Genomic DNA, 17,339 nt, shown 5'->3' with positions numbered 1-17,339 from the left:
TGACTTGATATTCATCTTTATATATTTTTTTAAAGTGTATTTCTCTCTTTTGAGAGGGAGCAAGCAGGAGGGGCAGAGAGAGAGAATTACAAGCAGGCTCTTTGCCAATTTCACTCCCAAACCGTGAAATTATTTTCTGAACTGAAGCCAGGAGTTGTACACTCAACCAACTAGCCACACGAGCACCCCTGAGACTCTTCTTGTACTTTACCTGTTTTAGTCACGGAATCATCCATGTATGCAAGGATCCTTGGTTCTTTTTGTGTGGGGATGGTATTTAGAAACCCAGATCTGAGTGCCGGCTGTATTTTTCTTATAGGTTCTTTTGTTGGATGGAGCTATGAAACACGTAGAAAAAATAAATTATGAGTTCATACTGATAGTTTCATTTCAAATTTAAGATTACGAAAGTTTGTACTTAGTTTACTTGCTTTATTCTTACAGTATGTATTATTTTTAAAATTGCAATACCAGTATTATTGTTAACAGTAAGTACCTTGAGTGAAGTTTAAGATTTTTCCAGTTCTTGTTGTCTTTCAATTATTTCACTAAGGATGAAGTCAGTAATGTGTTCCTAGTTTTTGAAGTAATTTTATCTTGTGTTCTTATGTTAATTTGATATTTATTTGTACCATTTGTGTTCAGGTTTTTAACTTAATTTTAATTTTAGTATTAGAGTCATTTCTTTGCTACTAATGTGGCTTAGAAGGCAGCAGTGTATATGTACTTGACCTGATTATGAAGGAATCCGGCCTAAAGTAAATCAGGTCATATAACCTAGTAGGCAGAAGACCTATTTGCTGTTGATGGATAGTGTCTGAGGAAAATTAATAAAGTGATGTTCATTTATAAAACCAAAAGAGCTTATAAAATTGAACTTCTTTGAAAAATGTAATATGGCTGAACACACCTTAAAACAATAGTCCTAAATAATGTTTTATTCCATGAAGAGGCATAACTTCACTGTTTTGGTTTCCTTTTTTAACAACCTACTGAAATATTTGCAAAAACTCTTTTTTATTTTAAGTGAGATTGTGTCAGAATTTCTTCACATATATTAGTACTATTTAGGTGGATCAGTAATTTTCAAAAATGAAACTTTGATCCCACTGTTCTGTACCTTAATAAAAATAATAAAAATGTCTTAGATCCCTTGGAAGTTATGTACTCTTAAGAAAATATCTAGGTGAAGAATTTAGAAGCCTACTTCAGGGAGAGAGCAACAAGAAGTTAGCGATATAAAATAGCTCATAGGAAATAGGTCATTCATTTGCCTTCAAGACACTAAAAGACTACTTCAGAGTTGTTAAAAAGGAGAGAGCCATTGAGGAACAGAAATAAGGGAAATTTAAAATTTTACCTATTGAGTTTTTATGAGTGTAAAGGAATAGAGGAAATAAGTGGATAAAATTTAAGCATTTAGTTAAATGATGTGTAAATTAGTAAAGTGGAAATGATAGGTGTTTTATATATAAGAAATTATGATTCATGTTTTCTGTGCAAAAAAATAGGTAAGCTCAATTCTCAGAGGAATTTTAATGTAGGTTACCCCAAATCTCCAGAGGAGAAAGAAGGGGGTAAGTAGAGGGGTGTAGGAAATGTTCTCAGCCCTTGTTCCAGTTCTCCATTATAATAGAAACACCTTCATGTAGCTGATAGGTCAGTGGGAGTATCTGGGTCTTCTCTAATCTGATTAGATTTAAAGACACTAATGACCTCATTTCTGAGTGAAGAGGTGGCTTATGGTGACAAGCCTTCCTACCTACTGGACTTTTCTTAGTCTTGGTACTGTGGATGTTTTGGACTGAATAAATCTTAATTGTGGTGTTGGCCCTAGTAAATTGGAGGATATTTAATAAACTATCTGGTCTCTATCCATTAGATGTTAGTAGAACCTGCTCTCTCCCCCGACCCCTCAAACTCACCACTAGTTGTTTCAACCAAAAATGTCTTCAGATACTGCTAAATGTCTTGTGGGATCAAAGTGTGCTTCCCTTCCATTGGAAGGAGGCGGGGGGGGGGGGGGGGAGAGAGAGAGAGAGTCTTGAGTATTATAAGTTGCAGACTTAATGCCCATTATTCCTAAATCCCTTAGTGTGTACTTTTGAAACACAGGAGTACTCTCCTCTATAACTACAGCATTCCCATCAAAACCAGGAAGTTGAGTTGATGTTGATACAGGAATACAGTCTGAGTCACAGATCCCATTCAGATTTTACCAGGTGCCTCAACAATGGCTTTATGGCAAAACAAATACCCCCTCTCTCCCAAACAAAGAGCCCATGATCCAGTCCAGAATCACATGTTGTGTTTAGTTGTGACAAGTCTCTAGTCTTCTTCAATCTGGAACATCTTTCTTTCCTGGTCTTTCTATGGTTTTGACATATTTGAAGGGTTAAGATCAATTATTTGTAGAATGTTCCTCAATTTGTGTTGTGGTTTAGGTTGTATGTATTTGGCAGAAATACCACAGAAGAGATTCTATGTTCTCATTGCATCATATCAGGTGGCACACAGTTGTCAGTTTGTATTACTATTGATAGGAACTGATCCCTTGGTCAGGTTCCTCAGCTTTCCTCATTAAACCCTTACCCATTAGTTTAGCGCTTATTCTTGATCAGATCAGTTTTTTACTATGATGGTTATTGAATGATTTTTTTCCAATTACATAATATTTCTACAGTTTATTAGCAGTTGGCCTTCTCCTTTAAGGTAGATCTTTTCCTCATATCCATGTGTGTAAGAATATGTGTATGTATATATTTATGTATTCATTTCTTTATGTCAGTAGGAAAATGGATTCCTGTTTTATTTAATCATTTGTTACTGTTATTTAAATGATACTATCATTTCAACACTCATACTATCATTTCAGCACTCAGATTGTTGTAGATTTGGCATGTGGATGTTTCTTCATGTTTAAAAAAATTTTTTTAAATTTTTTTTATTTTTGAGAGACAGAGAGAGATAGTGTGAGCAGGGGAGTGTCAGAGAGAGAAGGAGATACAGAATCCAGAGACAGGCTCCAGGCTCTGAGCTGTCAGTTAGCACAGACCCTAAGGCGGACTCGAATCCACAAACCGGCAGATCATGACCTGAGCTGAAGTCAGACGCTTAACCGACTGAGCCACCCAGGCGCCCCTTGTGGATGTTTCTTCAGACTGACTTATGGTGTGTCCAACTGTTTTGCATTTCTTTACTTATTGACCTGCTGAGATTTCAACACTCGTCATATACATTCCTAGCCCTGGAATCAACCATTTATATAAAGGCCCCTGTTTTGTTTCAGTTGAAAAGTGGAAAATAGTATTTAGAAATAAAAGTCTGGGGGCGCCTGGGTGGCTCAGTCGGTTAAGCATCTGACTTCGGCTCAGGTCATGATCTCATAGTTGGTGGGTTCGAGCCCCACATCAGGCTCTGTGCTGACAGCTCAGAGCCTGGAACCTGTCTTTGGATTCTGTGTCTCCTTCTCTCTCTGACCCTCCCCTGCTCACCCTGTCGATCGATATCTCTCTCTCTCTCTCTCTCTCTCTCTCTCTCTCAAAAATAAATAAAACATTAAAAATAAAATCTTTAAAAAAAAAATAAAAGTCTGGTTATTAGGTATGGTTGTTTCTTCTGTGTTATCATTGCTTCTAGACCTTCTTTGAGTTGACAGAGCTGGAAAACACGTAAATATATGTATCTCTGTCTCTGTCTCTCTCATATGCGCGCGCGCGCGCGCGCACACACACACACACACACACACACACACACACACACACACACTTCGTATCTATGTTTAGAACCAAGAGTTCACATTGATAACTCAAATTCGAGTGCAGCACCATGTTTTATTATAGCCTTTCTACATTCTACTTAGCTTTGCTGACAGAAATCTGGTTTCCATTCTCAACATATTTATATATTTTCTCAATCCTCATGTAATAACCAGTTTTCCTGACCCCATAGGCCATCTCCTCAGCTTTAGTGCCACTAGCCAAGAGGTCCCTCTTTTCTCTGCCCCTCTAGTGTTTTTTTATTTTTGAGAGAGACAGAGCATGAGGTGGGGAGGGGCAGAGAGAGAGGGAGACACAGAATCTGAAGCAGACTCCAGGTTCTGAGCTGTCAGTTTAGTTGGGCTCGAACTCATGAGTGGTGAGATCATTACCTGAGTGGAAGTCAGATGCTTAAGCAGCTGAGCCACCGAGGCGCCCTGAAAACATTCACTTTTTAAGTATGCTGCTCCGGTAATCTTCCCCAGCACCTAACCAGGGATACAGAGAAAGGTTGTTCATTACAGGATTGAGGGCTGGGTAGGGGAACACATGTGGCAGAATGAAGATGAGCAGAGCGAGGAAAACTTCTGGTAAGAATATAGTTGAAGGGCACCTATGTGGCTGAGTTGGTTAAGTGTCTGACTCTTGATTTTGGCTCAGGTCATCATCTCATGGTTTGTGGAGCCCTGAATCAGGCCTCTGCACTGACAGTGTGGAGCCTGTGTGGGATTCTCTCTCTGTCAAATACATAAACTTAAAAAAAAAAACACAAAAAAACAAAAAAAAAACAATTGAAATGATAACCCAGAAAAGTTACATGCTAGGGAGGGAGAAAATGAAAGTTTGAGGAATTAGGTTGGGACATATCTGAATTTAAATGTCCGTTGACATTTAAACTCAAGAAGCATGAGAGTGTGACCTGAGCTGAAATCAAGAGCTGATAGTCAACCTACTGAGCCACCCAGGTACCCCTAAGAGAATTTACATTTTTAAAATTCGGAAGCATTTTCATTTTTTTTTTTTAATGTTTATTTTTGAGAGAAAGAGTGCAAGTGGAGGAGGGTTAGAGAAAGAGGGAGGCACAGAATCTGAAGCTGACAGCTCAGAGTCCCATGCAGGGCTTGAACCCATGAACTGCCAAGATCCTGCCATGAGTTGAAGGTGGATGCATAACAGACTGAGCCATCCACGTGCCCCAGAAATATATTCAAAATGACAGAGAGTTGCAAAAATAAAACAGCACAAAGAACACTCCTTATCCTGATTAACTTAACATGTATTTTTTCATTTGTTCTTTCTCTCCCTATATTCATGTGTATATACTCATATACTTGCATACTTGATTTTTTTTTCCTGGATATTTAAGTTGCACATTTCATGGCCTTTTACCCTTAAATACAGTGTGCATTTCTGAGTCAATTCTAGGTCCACATTATAGTAATCAAACTAGTAAATTTAACATTGTTCCAATGTTATTACCTAATCTGTTTCAGTTTAGTTAGTTGACAGAATACTGCCCTTTGTAACATTTTCTCCTCTTCTGGTACAGGGTCCAGTCTATGGTGAGGATTTTATTTAGCTGTTAATCTCTTTAGTCTCTTCTAAACTGGAGGATTTCCATAATCTTTGTCTTTTATGGCATTGACACACACTGATCCCTTTAAAAAAAAAAAAGGGCATCTCATTTTTGTTTAGTCTCAAGTTTAGTCTTGATTGGATTCAGGTTATTCATTCTAGGTCCAAATACTGCCTAAGCGATGATGTATTCTTTTCAGTGTATCACATCTGGAGGATGTTCATTATGATCACCCAGACAAGGGGTTGTCTATTCCTCTACTGTATATAACTATTGTTTCCTTGTAACTAAAAACCAGTCTTTGAGGAGATACTTTTAAGACTGTTCAAATACCCTTTCATTAGACTATACTCTTAGATTATACATGATGATTTTTTCATGATCCAGTATTTATTACTGTGCTGGTTGCAAAATAATCCTCATCTTTCATACTCGTACTTCACATTCAATACTCTGCATGAGCCCACCTTTTTTTTTTTCTCTCTTATCCGTATAGACTTATGATTCTATTTTTTAATGGCTTATAATTCATTACTTATTCTGGAGCTAAATTTGTGCTCTTTTGGCCTCTTAAAGCTGACTCTGTTGTTTCTGTAACATACCATCTTTTATGAACACTTCCTTATTTTTTTTGGCAAAACACAGTGTTCCAGGTTCATCATGTACCTCTGTTCTAGCCCTGGAATGAGGCCCATTCTCTAATGAGACCCCATTCCGTATGGGCAATGGTATTAGAGACCAGATCTGGGCACTAGATGTCCTCATTGCTTCTTGGCCCTTTTAGAACATGGCAGTAGAACACACACACATATATATGTTCACATGCACCCATACATTTCTGCATATGCATATACCTGTTCTAGCAATCATGAGTTCACACTATCTTAGTAATAATCTACCCGCACAGGGTTCTTGCTCGCCTTCTCTCTTAGCCTTGACTCCTAGCAACATCAACACATTGACTCAAACCTATAATACACCTAAAATAATTAGAGAATTGCTTTGTCCACTGTATTACAATAAACCTAATGTGTTCAGGATTTTTATTTTATTTTAATGTTTGCAATCCTGCACTTGCCCCACCCCGTGCTGCTACCCACTGAGGGTATGAAGTGAAATACTGTGTTCGTATGTTGCTTTGATAAGTTCTTTCTGCCTGCCTCTTAGTCTGTCTTTCTGTTTTTTCTTCAGTGAGTTTGGTATTCATTTGAATTATGAATAGGTTTATTTTTTCTGGCTTGCTTTCAGTTTTAGGTTTTTTTCCCCTTCTATTCTTCTTGATTTGTTTTTTGAGTATTTACAATGTTAACATGCTTCCAAAAGTCACAAATAACAAGAGAGATCAAGAGTTGCATGCTCTACCTATTGAGCCAACCGGGCAGACCTGTGTTTCCTTTAAAAAACAAACAAACACAATTTTCTTATTTTCCTTGCTTCCTATAAAAAAAAGTAGCGTCTGTATGTGTTCTTTTGTACTTTTTAAAATTTGTAATAACTTTTAGAAATCACTCTGGGTTTATCCTCAGAGAATATATAGTGCTAATTTTTTTTTAAGTTGGGTTTAGATTGCATTTTTTTCCTGTTTCCTTCTTTGTCCTTTCTCTTACATGTTTACAACTCTTATTTGTTTATTTTTTAATGTTTGTTTATTTTTGAGATAGTGGGTGGGCAGGGGAGGGGCAAGGAAAGAGGGAGACAGAGAATCCCAAGCAGACTCTGCACTGCAGAGCCTGATCTGGGGTTGAACCCACAGATTATGAGATCATGACCTGAACTGAAATCAAGAGTTGGACACTTAACCATCTGAGCCACCCAGGCGCCAGGCGCCCTGTTTATACCTTTTAAATTGTAGTTATGCATGTGTAGGTTATGTAGATACAGAAATACAGTGTTGGGAAGATTTTGTATATTTGATACATCACTGTAATTATTTGGTCTCAACTTTAGTTGAAGATTATTCAGATGTTTTAGGATTTAGCTTAGTTACTATAAAAGAAATCCCAAATAAATTTTTCAGTAGGTAGCATACTTTTCTCAGTCCTAAGCTGTTTACTCCTGGACTATGTTCAAGTTGCTATATTGTCAGAGTCGAGCTTCCTCTGTGGTAGTGTTCTGTCATCTCTATACCACTAAAGCGTATAGAAGGAAAAGGAAGGTGTGAGGCAGCCATCCATTCCTAGAAGACCAGGACCCACAAGGTATACTGTACTTCTGCTCACTCATTGTTGACTAGGACTTAGTCATATGCCCACACAAGCAGCAAGAGATGTTGGAAAGTCAGGACAAGCATGTGTCCAGCTACATATTCTTCTTCTTCTTCTTCTTTTTTTTTAATGTTTTTTATTTATTTTTGATACAGAGAGAGACAGAGCATGACAGGGGGAGGGTCAGAGAGAGGAGGAGACACAGAACCGGAAGCAGGCTCCAGGCAGCACAGAGCCTGACGTGAAATCTGACCTGAGCTGAAGTCGGAGGCTTAACCGACTGAGCCACCCAGGGGCCCCCATATTCTTCTTTTTTAAGACATTTTGAAAATGTGTTTATTTTTGAGAGTGCACACATGCTTGAGTGGGGGAGGGGCAGAGAGCGTATAGGGCAGAAGAACTTAAGCAGGGTTTGTGCTACCAGCAGCAGTGAGCCCAGTGCAGAGCTCAAACTCACAAACCATGAGATCATGACCTGAGCCAAAAGTTGGACACTTAACTGACTGAGCCACCCAGATGCTCCTCTAACTACGTATTGTTCAAGAAGGGGAAATAAATGTGTTCTAGCCATATGTGCCTCAAGATATTTACAGCTTCTCTTTTCTTTTTTATAAATTTGATAATCCTCACCTTAATACCACTAGTCCATTATATACTTAATGACATTTTTAGTTATAAAATGTGATGCCTCTGTTTTAGCTGATAATTTTATTGTGGCTCATTCTAGTATTTTTTATAGTTGTTGAATTGTAGTCTAAGTATTTTAGTTTTCATAAAGTGCCAAGGATTGAATTTACGCTCTGTTATCTGGATATTTTATAGTTTATGCTCAAATTATGTTTCAGATTCTAACATGACAATAGTCTGCTTTTAAAAAGGATTTTATTTTTATTTTTATTATTATTTCATTTTTTTACTTATTTTTGAGAGCACACAAGCAGGGGAGGGGCAGAGAGAGGAAGACAGGATCCAAAGTGGGCTCTGTGCTGATAGCAGAGAGTCCGATAAAGGGTTTGAACTGACCTGAATTGAAGTCAGATGCTTAATGGACTGAGCCACTCCGGCACCGCCCCCCCCCCCTGCCTCTTTTTTAGTTTAGAGAGAGAGTGATGGAGAGAGGCAGAGGGGGAGAGAATCCTAAGGAGGTTCCATGTTCAGTGCGGAATCTGATATGGGGTTTGATCTCACAACCCTGGGCTCATGACCTGAGCTGAAATCAAGAGTTGGATGCTCAACTGACTGAGCCATCCAGGTGCCCCAACCATGGCCTGCTTTTATAAAGTCGTTGCTACCAGTAACATTTTTGACATATACTCAACAAATAACTGGGAAGTAGTGTGCCTTGTTTTTCATGTAGATAGGAATTAATAAATTTTTCATAAAAACAGCATTTCTTTAAAAGGTTTATTTATGGGGGTGCCTGGGTGGCTCAGTTGGTTAAGCCTCCGACTTCAGCTCACGTCAGATCTCATGTTCGTGGGTTGGAGCCCTGCGTCAGGCTCTGTGCTGACAGCTAGCTCAGAGCCTGGAGCCTGCTTCCGGTTCTGTGTCTCCTCCTCTCTCTGCCCCTCCCCATCTCATGCTGTGTCTCTCTATCAAAAATAAATAAAACATTAAAAAAATTTGTTTTAATTAAAAAAATAAAAGGTTTATTTATGGAGTTTAATTATATGTATCCAGTAGAAAAGATTTTCAGCTCTACTTTCTCCCTTTTACCTATGGCTTATATTCTCTGCATGGTGCTCTGTATTAATCTATTATAAATGTCATATTCTTAGAGGTACATTTTTTTTTTCAGTGTTATAGTGTGCATGTGTGCACATGGTTTTTGTGTGTACGTGGAAGGGGCAAAGAGGGGTGGTGGTGAGAGAGAATCCCAGGCCGGCTTCACAGTGTTGGTGCACAGCCCAGTGCAGGGCTCCATCTTAGGAACCCATGAGATCATGACCTGAGCCTAAATCAATAGTCAGACATTTAATTGACTGAACCCTACCCAGGCATCCCAGTAGTACATTCTCTATTTAATTTAGGGATAGCTGCATTTTTCCCTCAAATAATTTAATAATTAAATATTTAATAAAATATGAAGATCTTTTAAAGTTTTTTTTGTCCTAGGGTGGGACAGTTTGAGGTTATATAATTATGATTAAAGGAAAATTCTAAAAAGCTAAAAGGTTCTAATCTTTATAAGACTTTCTCCCTCGAACTCCCTCTGCTTCTATCACCCATGTTTTAAAAAACTCCTTCATGTTTAAGAGGCACCTGGGTGGCTCAATTAGTTGAGTGTCTGGCTTCAATTCAGCTCATGATCTCGCAGTTCGGTAGTTCGAACCCTGCCTGGGCTCTGTGCTGACAGCTCAGAGCCTGGAGCCTGCTTCAGATTCTGTGTGTCCCCCTCTCTGACCCTCCCCTGCTTAAACTGTGTGTGTGTGTGTGTGTGTGTGTGTGTGTGTGTGTGTGTGTGTGTCTCAAAAAGAAATAAACATTAAAAAAAAGTTAAAAAACTCCTTAACGTTTTTTAAAAGCCAGATTTAAATTACTTTCTCCCTTTTGAATTGCCACTAAAGTAGCACGGGCCCATGTGTGCATGTGTATACACACACAGTTGTGCGTTGCAGCACTTGGTTCCTTCAGAACTCATTTCGTACAACATACTGATTGAATTACTGTGTGATTCTGTTCTCATGATACCCTTGTGTGGGTAAGGCTAGATGAATTCTAATCAGCTTACTATTTTTGTCCTCATTTAGTACATAGTCTTCTTTAAAACTCAAATAAATTTGGTCCTGTTAAAAAAAATTCATATGGCTTAAAAGCAATTATCCTGGTTTCTTTTCCTTTTGGGAGCCATCTCAAGGAAGGATAGCATAATATTGTCATTTTTTCTTAGCTTTTGATGATGGAATTCTTTCCTCTGCTTTGTAATTATGATTCAATAAGCCAATCTGTTAAGCATGGCTTTGGCATTAAAATTGTAAAGACCCATTTTTTTTTTAATCCATTGTTCTCATAGAAACTGGGTTCTCTCTCATGGATAAATGCTCTCATGGGTCTGTTACTGGAATATTTTTCCCTTAGCTCTTAGAATGTTGTACTTAGGGTTCTTCTTGTTTCTCATACCCCTGGAGAGTTAAATAGAATAGTATGTGTTTGAAATTACTAAGATTGACATATGCTAAAATGATTACAAATCTTTAAAGTGTTAGAGTATTCTCGGGCTGCCTGGGTGGCTCACTCCGTTAAAGGGAACGACTCTTGGTTTTTGGCTCAGGTCATGATCTCACAGTTGGTGAGTTTGAGCCCTGCATCAGTCTCTGTGTGGAGCCTGCTTGGAATTCTCTCTCTCTCCCTCTCTCTCTCTGCCCCTCCCCTGTTCACATTCTCTCTCTCTCTCTCTCTCTCTCTCTCAAAATAAATAAGTAAAGGTAAAAGAAAAAAAAATAAGGGGCACCTTGTGGCTCAGTTGGTTAAGCCTCCAACTTCAGATCAGGTCACAGTCTCACAGTTTGTGAGTTCAAGCCCCATGTCAGGCTCTGTGCTGACAGCTCAGAGCCAGGAGCTTGCTTCAAATTCTGTCTCCCTTTCTCTCTACCCCTTCCCCACTCACGCTCTGTCCCTGTCTCTCAAAAATAAATAAACATTTTAAAAACTTTTTAAAAAATATTAAGAGTATTCCTTTTTTGTTATTGTTTATTTGTTTTGAGAGAGAGAGAACAAGAGGGGAAGGGGCAGAGAGAGAATCCTAAGCAGGCTCTGAGCTGTAAGTGCGAAACCCGACATGGGGCTTGAACTCACAAATTATGAGGTCATGACTTGAGCTGAAACCAAGAGTTGGACACTCAACCCACTGAACCACCCAGGCACCCCAAATATTTGAGTATTCTTGAGCTTTCTTAATTATTTTGTAATATTCTCCTTATTAGGTTATAGGGCAAACAGAACCACAAATATTTTAACACAGTGAAAAGGTAAGGAATTTGGTTAATGTGATATGTCTGCTTTTTAAGTCAGAATAATATTAACAAGATTAAAGGTAAGCCTAGTATAGTGATACAATCAGAATGACCTAGTTAAAACTTAGCTAAGTTGCTGAATGATAAGGGTGATTTTCATCTTCCATGAAAAGTTGATTGCTATGTGGTATTTTTGCAGGTACTGCATACACAGTTACTTTCACTGAGTGACCTTGCATGTGACATAGTATTCTTGTGTAGTCTCAATAAATAGTTCATTTCGGTGCATGTGCAATTGGCCATATTTCGTTTTGGAATGATGTAAAGAGCTCAGAGTGTCAGTGTTCTTAACCCCACCATTGCCCCTTGTGTGTCCATGTGCATACCTCGTGCAGATGTTTTTATTTTAATTTTTAGATAATAGGATCTATTTTCTTCTCACTTTAATAAACGTATATTAATCAATTAAACTTTGAAATAATAGTTGAGGATCTAATTGGATCCACTTTCATTTAGGTAAGTTCAACTAAAATGGTAAAAAGTAAAAAACTTTTTTTAAAGTGTATTTATTTTGAGAGCATGAGGCATGAGCAGGGGAAGGGCAGAGAGAGGAGAAAATCCCAAGCAGATGAGGGGCTCGATCCCATGAACCTTGAGATCATGACCTGAACCGAAATCAAGAATTGGACACTTAACCAATGGAGCCACCCAGTCACCCCACAAACACTTTTAATGGGGTGCCTGGGTGGCTCTGTCAGTTAAATGTCCGATTTTGGCTCAGGTCATGATCTCATGGTTGTTGAGTTTGAGCCCCGCATAGTGCTCTTTCCTGACCGCTCTGAGCCTGCTTTGGATTTTCTGTCTGTCTGTCTGTCTGTCTCTCTCTGCCTCTTCCCCATGTGTGTCCCTATGCTCACTCTCTTTCAAAAATAAATACATAAAAAAAAAACAGTATTACTAAATCTCTTCAACAGAGTAAATAGTTTCTTGAATATGTCCCATTAATATAAGTTATTTGGTTATTCTGTATCCTGTTAGGCTTTAAGGGCTTTTCAATAAAGAATTTATTTTGGTAAACACAACATGGAATATACCCTCTTAGGAAATTTCTAAGTGTACAATACAGTATTGTTAATTACAGGCACAATGTTTACAACGGAACTCTAGAGCTTTTTCATTTTAAGATTTTATTTTTAAGTAATCTCTATATGTAATGTAATCTCTCAAAACACTGAGATCAAGGGTTGCATGTTCTATCAACTGAACCATCCGGGTGCCCTTATCTATTCATCTTTTTTTTTTTTTTTAATGTTTATTTAGTTTTGAGAGAGACAGAGAGAGATGGGGGAGGAGCAGAGAAAGAGAGAAACACAGAATCTGAAGCAGGTTCCTGGCTGCCCGCTGTCAGGATAGAGCCAGACATCGTTCTTGAACCCACAGACTGTGAGATCATGAGCGAAGCCAAAGTTGGACACTCCACCAACTGAGCCACTCAGGCTTCCATTCATCTTTTGATAGGTTGTTTTTACCTCCGGGCTATTGTGAATAATACTGCACTGACCATGAGAGTGCAAATACTTCAAGATCAAGATTTGAATTCTTTTTGATAATTGGTTCTATTTTTTTTTAAGTTAACATAGAGTGTAATATTGGTTTCAAGGGTAGAATTCAGTGATTCATTTCTTAGATACAACACCCAGTGCTCATCACAATAAGTTTTCTCCTTAATAGCCATCACCCACCCATCTCCCTCCGTTAGCCTGAAGTTTGATTTCGTTAAGAGTCTTTTGTGGTTTGTTTCCCTCTCTTCTCTCCCCCCTCCCATATGTTTATCTGTTTTGTTTCTTTTTATTTTTTATTAAACAATTTTTTTTAATGTTTGTTTATTTTTGAGAGAAAACGTGAGCAGGGGAGGGGCAGAGCGAGAGACACAGAATCCGAAGCAGGCTTCAGGCCCTGAGCTGTCAGCACAGAGCCCAGCGCAGGGCTTAAAACCATGAACTGTGAGGGGCACCTGGGTGGCTCAGTCGGTTAAGCGTCCGGCTTCGGCTCATGTCATGATCTCACGGTTCATGGGTTTGAGCCCTGTGTCAGTCTCTGTGCTGACAGCCAGCTCAACCTGGAGCCTGCTTCAGATTCTGTATCTTCCTCTCTCTCTGACCCTCCCCTGCTCATACTGTCTCTGTCTGTCTCTCAGAAATAAATAAAATAAAAAAATAAAACTATTAAAAAAAAATCCATGAACTGTGAGATCCTGACCTGAGCTAAAGTTGGACGCTCAACTCACTGAGTCACCCAGCTGCTGCCCCATTATCTGTTTTGTTTCTTAAATTCCATATATGAGTGAAAAATCATATGGTATTTGCCTTTCACTGACTGATTTTTATTCACTTAGCATTATATTCTCTAGCTCCATCCATGTCATTGCCAGTGGCAAGATTTCATTCTTTCTGATGGCTGAATAATATTCGTGTGTGTGTGTGTGTGTGTGTGTGTGTGTGTATACACACACTACATCTTTATCCGTTCATCTGTTGATGGACCTTTGGGCTCTCTCCATAGTTGGGCTATTGAGGAAAGTTCTATTTTAACGTGTTTGAGGAACCTCCTCATCTGCTTTCCATAGTGGCTGTAGCATTTAAGTTCCCACCAGCAGGACACATGTGTTCCAGTTTCTCTGCATCCTCACCAACACTTGTTATTTTCTGTTCTTTTTGATAGTGGCCATTCTAATGAGTGTGAGGTGATATTTTATTATGATTTTTACTTACATTTCACATATGATTTGTGATGTGGAACTTCTTTTCAAATACCCGTTGTTTCTTTGTATGTCTTCTTTGGAGAGATTTTTATTATAGTCCATTGCCTATTTCTTAAATCAATTTTTTTGTGTGTGAGATTGAATTGCATTTGTTCATTATATATTTTCGATAGTGACCCCTTATTAAATATATGGTTTGCAAACATTTGTCCCGTTTATAGATTGACTTTATATTCTTTTGATTGTTTCCATTGCTGTGCAGAAAGCTTTTAATTTTATGTAGTCCTGAGCCAAAGTCGAATGCTCAATGACAGAGCTGCCCAGGTGCTCTTATAATGTGTTCTGGTACCAGGAAGTGTGAGACCTCCAGGTTTTTTTTCTTTGTGAAGATTGTTTGGGCAATTAAAGGTCTTTTGTGATTACATATGAATTTTAAGTTTTTGTTTTTCTATAAAGAATACCATTGGGATTTTGATAGGAATTGCATTAAACGTGTAGATCCCTTTGGGTAGTAGGGCCATTTTAACAGTATTAAGTCTTACAATGCAGGAACACAAGATGTCTTTCCATCTATTTGTGTCTTAGTTTTTTTCAGCAATGTTTTGTACCTGTCAGTGTGTACAGTCTTTTGCTTCCTTAGTTTATCCTTAAGGTTTCTTTTTCTTTTTCTTCTTTTTTTTTTTTTTTTAATGTTATTGCAAATGGGTTTTCATTTCCTTTTTGGATTTTGATTGTTCTTTGTTAATTGTATAGAAATGCAACAGATTTTTGTATGTTGAGTTTGTATCATACAACTTAAGAGAATATATTTATTAGTTCTAACAGTTTGGGTTTTTTTTGGGTGGAATCTTGTGAGTTTTCTTACATACGAGATGGTGTCATCTGTGAACAGATAAAATTGTACATTGTTTCTAATTTGGATATCTTATTTCTTTCTCTTGCCTAATTGCTTTTGCTGGTTTGTCTATGTTAAATTTAATTGGTGGGAATGGCCATCCTTGCCTTAATACTGATCTTAAAGGGAAACGTTTTAGTTTTTCACTGTTGAGTGTGTGGTTTTGGGCTTTTAATATATGATCTTTATTATAGTTAGGTAATTTCCTCATATTTCTAGTTGAGTGTTTTTATCATGAAATGATGTTCAGTTATGTCAAATGCATTATTTGCACCAAATTGTGATGATGGACAGAATTTTGTCCATTCTGTTAGTTTGATGTATCACATTGGTTGATTTTCATATTTTGAATTATCCTTGCATTCCACTGATGAATCTCACTTGATCATGGTATATGATCCTTTTAGTGTGCTGTTGAATTTGGTTTTCTTTCATTTTGTTGAGACGTTTTCCGTCTGTATTCATCAAATGATATTATATTCAAAGACTTTTGAGATGAGTTAGAACAGTGTGTATCCCAGTCTGCTTTTTATAATAGTAATACTTGCTAAGATGTGTTTTCATGTCAGTTATTTCATTTGTTCATTGCAATTCTCTGTTAGATGAGTGGACCACATACTCCAGTTTTATCATTAATATTATTGATAATAGTTAATACTTACAGAGTACATATTTTTTTCAGGCACTCTTCTAAATGTTTTACATATTTCCATTTAATCCTCGGATGAGTAAAATATTGAGTAACTAGTAGTAGAGCTCACTATTCATCTGGATTTTAATACAGACCATCTGGTTCCTAATTCTGCTTAGGTATATTACCACTCACACTTAACTAGAAGGTGGTCTGTTTAATTTAGATCTGCCCTGCTGTTACTTGTGAAACCAGATACCTAATTATTTAGAAGATTATTATTGGAGATCAGTGTTTGTTTGTTTTTTTTAAAGAAGTATAGCGATTGGGCTTTGAGGTACCTGTTCTTTCCAAATGTCCTTTATTTTCCTAGGCTCATGGTTTGCTTTTGGTATTAGAAGTTGCTTAAGTGAAGAATCTAACAACTAGCAGGCATATGGATTATATAGTTGGTACTTGAGAGAAAAACAGCAAGGAATAGAGAGCTAGATTGTAAAATTTATGTTGAGTCTGCTCTATGTGGTCATACCTCAAGAGGCCTGATCAAATCATTGCTGGAGTGCATAAATTGCCTTAGATTACTAATGCATCCTCACTTCATGCAAAGTGGTATATAAGAATAATGGGTTTATATACATAGTACAGGTGAGAGACTTTATGCAGGTTTCAAAGTAGGATTCCTTTTTGTATTAAGATTTTCCTAACATTTAATATGCAAATCAATTTAAACTTTATCTTTTAATGAACCGGTTCTTATAGAGCTTACACAGTTATCTTCATGTCACAATATGGTTGTTTTAAATGATTTTATTTGAAAAAAGATAACTTTGATGCTAGATTCCAGTTCTGTTCACTGCAGCTAGTAAGGGAAGAAGGCTATGTTTTTGTTGTTGTTGTTGTTTTAATGTAAATCTGGCCTATCTTGAAGGATGTTTCCCAACTTGTACTCTTTGTTGTTGTTGTTGTTTGAAGTTTGTGTATTTATTTAGAGAGAGTGAGTGAGTGCCAGCAGGGGAGGGACAGAGAGAGAGAGGGAGAGAGAATCCCAAGCAGGCTCTGCAGTGTCAGCATAGAGCTGGACATGGGGCTCAAACCCACAAAACCATGAGATCATGAACTGAACACTGAAATCAAGAGTCAGGTGCTTAACCAACTAAGCCACCCAGGCACCTCCCAACTTATACTTAGTGTGAATTATTATACTCTTATAAACAGAAAATCTCTAAGGAGATCAAATATTTATTTGACTAAGAAAGGACAAACTTTAACATAACTTTTGTAAAGAGTAGAAAAAATGTTCTCAGCTTCTGTTTACTCAGTCTCCTTGAAGATAAAGATTTTTGTGCTTTTTATACAGATTTAATTCTATGGATTTGATTATAGGGGTTCATGGTTCTTTATTTTCAGTTCTGAAATTCAGAGTGTTAAAATTAAAAATTATTTTCATTAAGTTTATATTAAATTGATTTGCTAGCACACTAACTGGACTGAGGTGGAGCATGCTCGTTTATATCTTTATCCCACTTCATGTGAATATGCAGACATTTTGCTGCAGAAATCA

The 17,339-nt window shown here is 37.6% G+C and overlaps 1 protein-coding gene across 3 annotated transcripts in view; it reads left to right on the top strand.

Moving 5' to 3' along the window:
- Positions 1 to 17,339, top strand: part of WAPL (WAPL cohesin release factor) — an 85,347-nt gene that overhangs the window by 38,870 nt on the left and 29,138 nt on the right. The gene's annotated exons all lie outside the window — the stretch shown is intronic.

Source organism: Suricata suricatta, chromosome 2, assembly GCF_006229205.1.
Source record: "Suricata suricatta isolate VVHF042 chromosome 2, meerkat_22Aug2017_6uvM2_HiC, whole genome shotgun sequence".
NCBI lineage: Eukaryota > Metazoa > Chordata > Mammalia > Carnivora > Herpestidae > Suricata > Suricata suricatta.
Note: the sequence above shows the minus strand (reverse complement) of the source record. Positions and strands in the feature narration are given on the sequence as shown.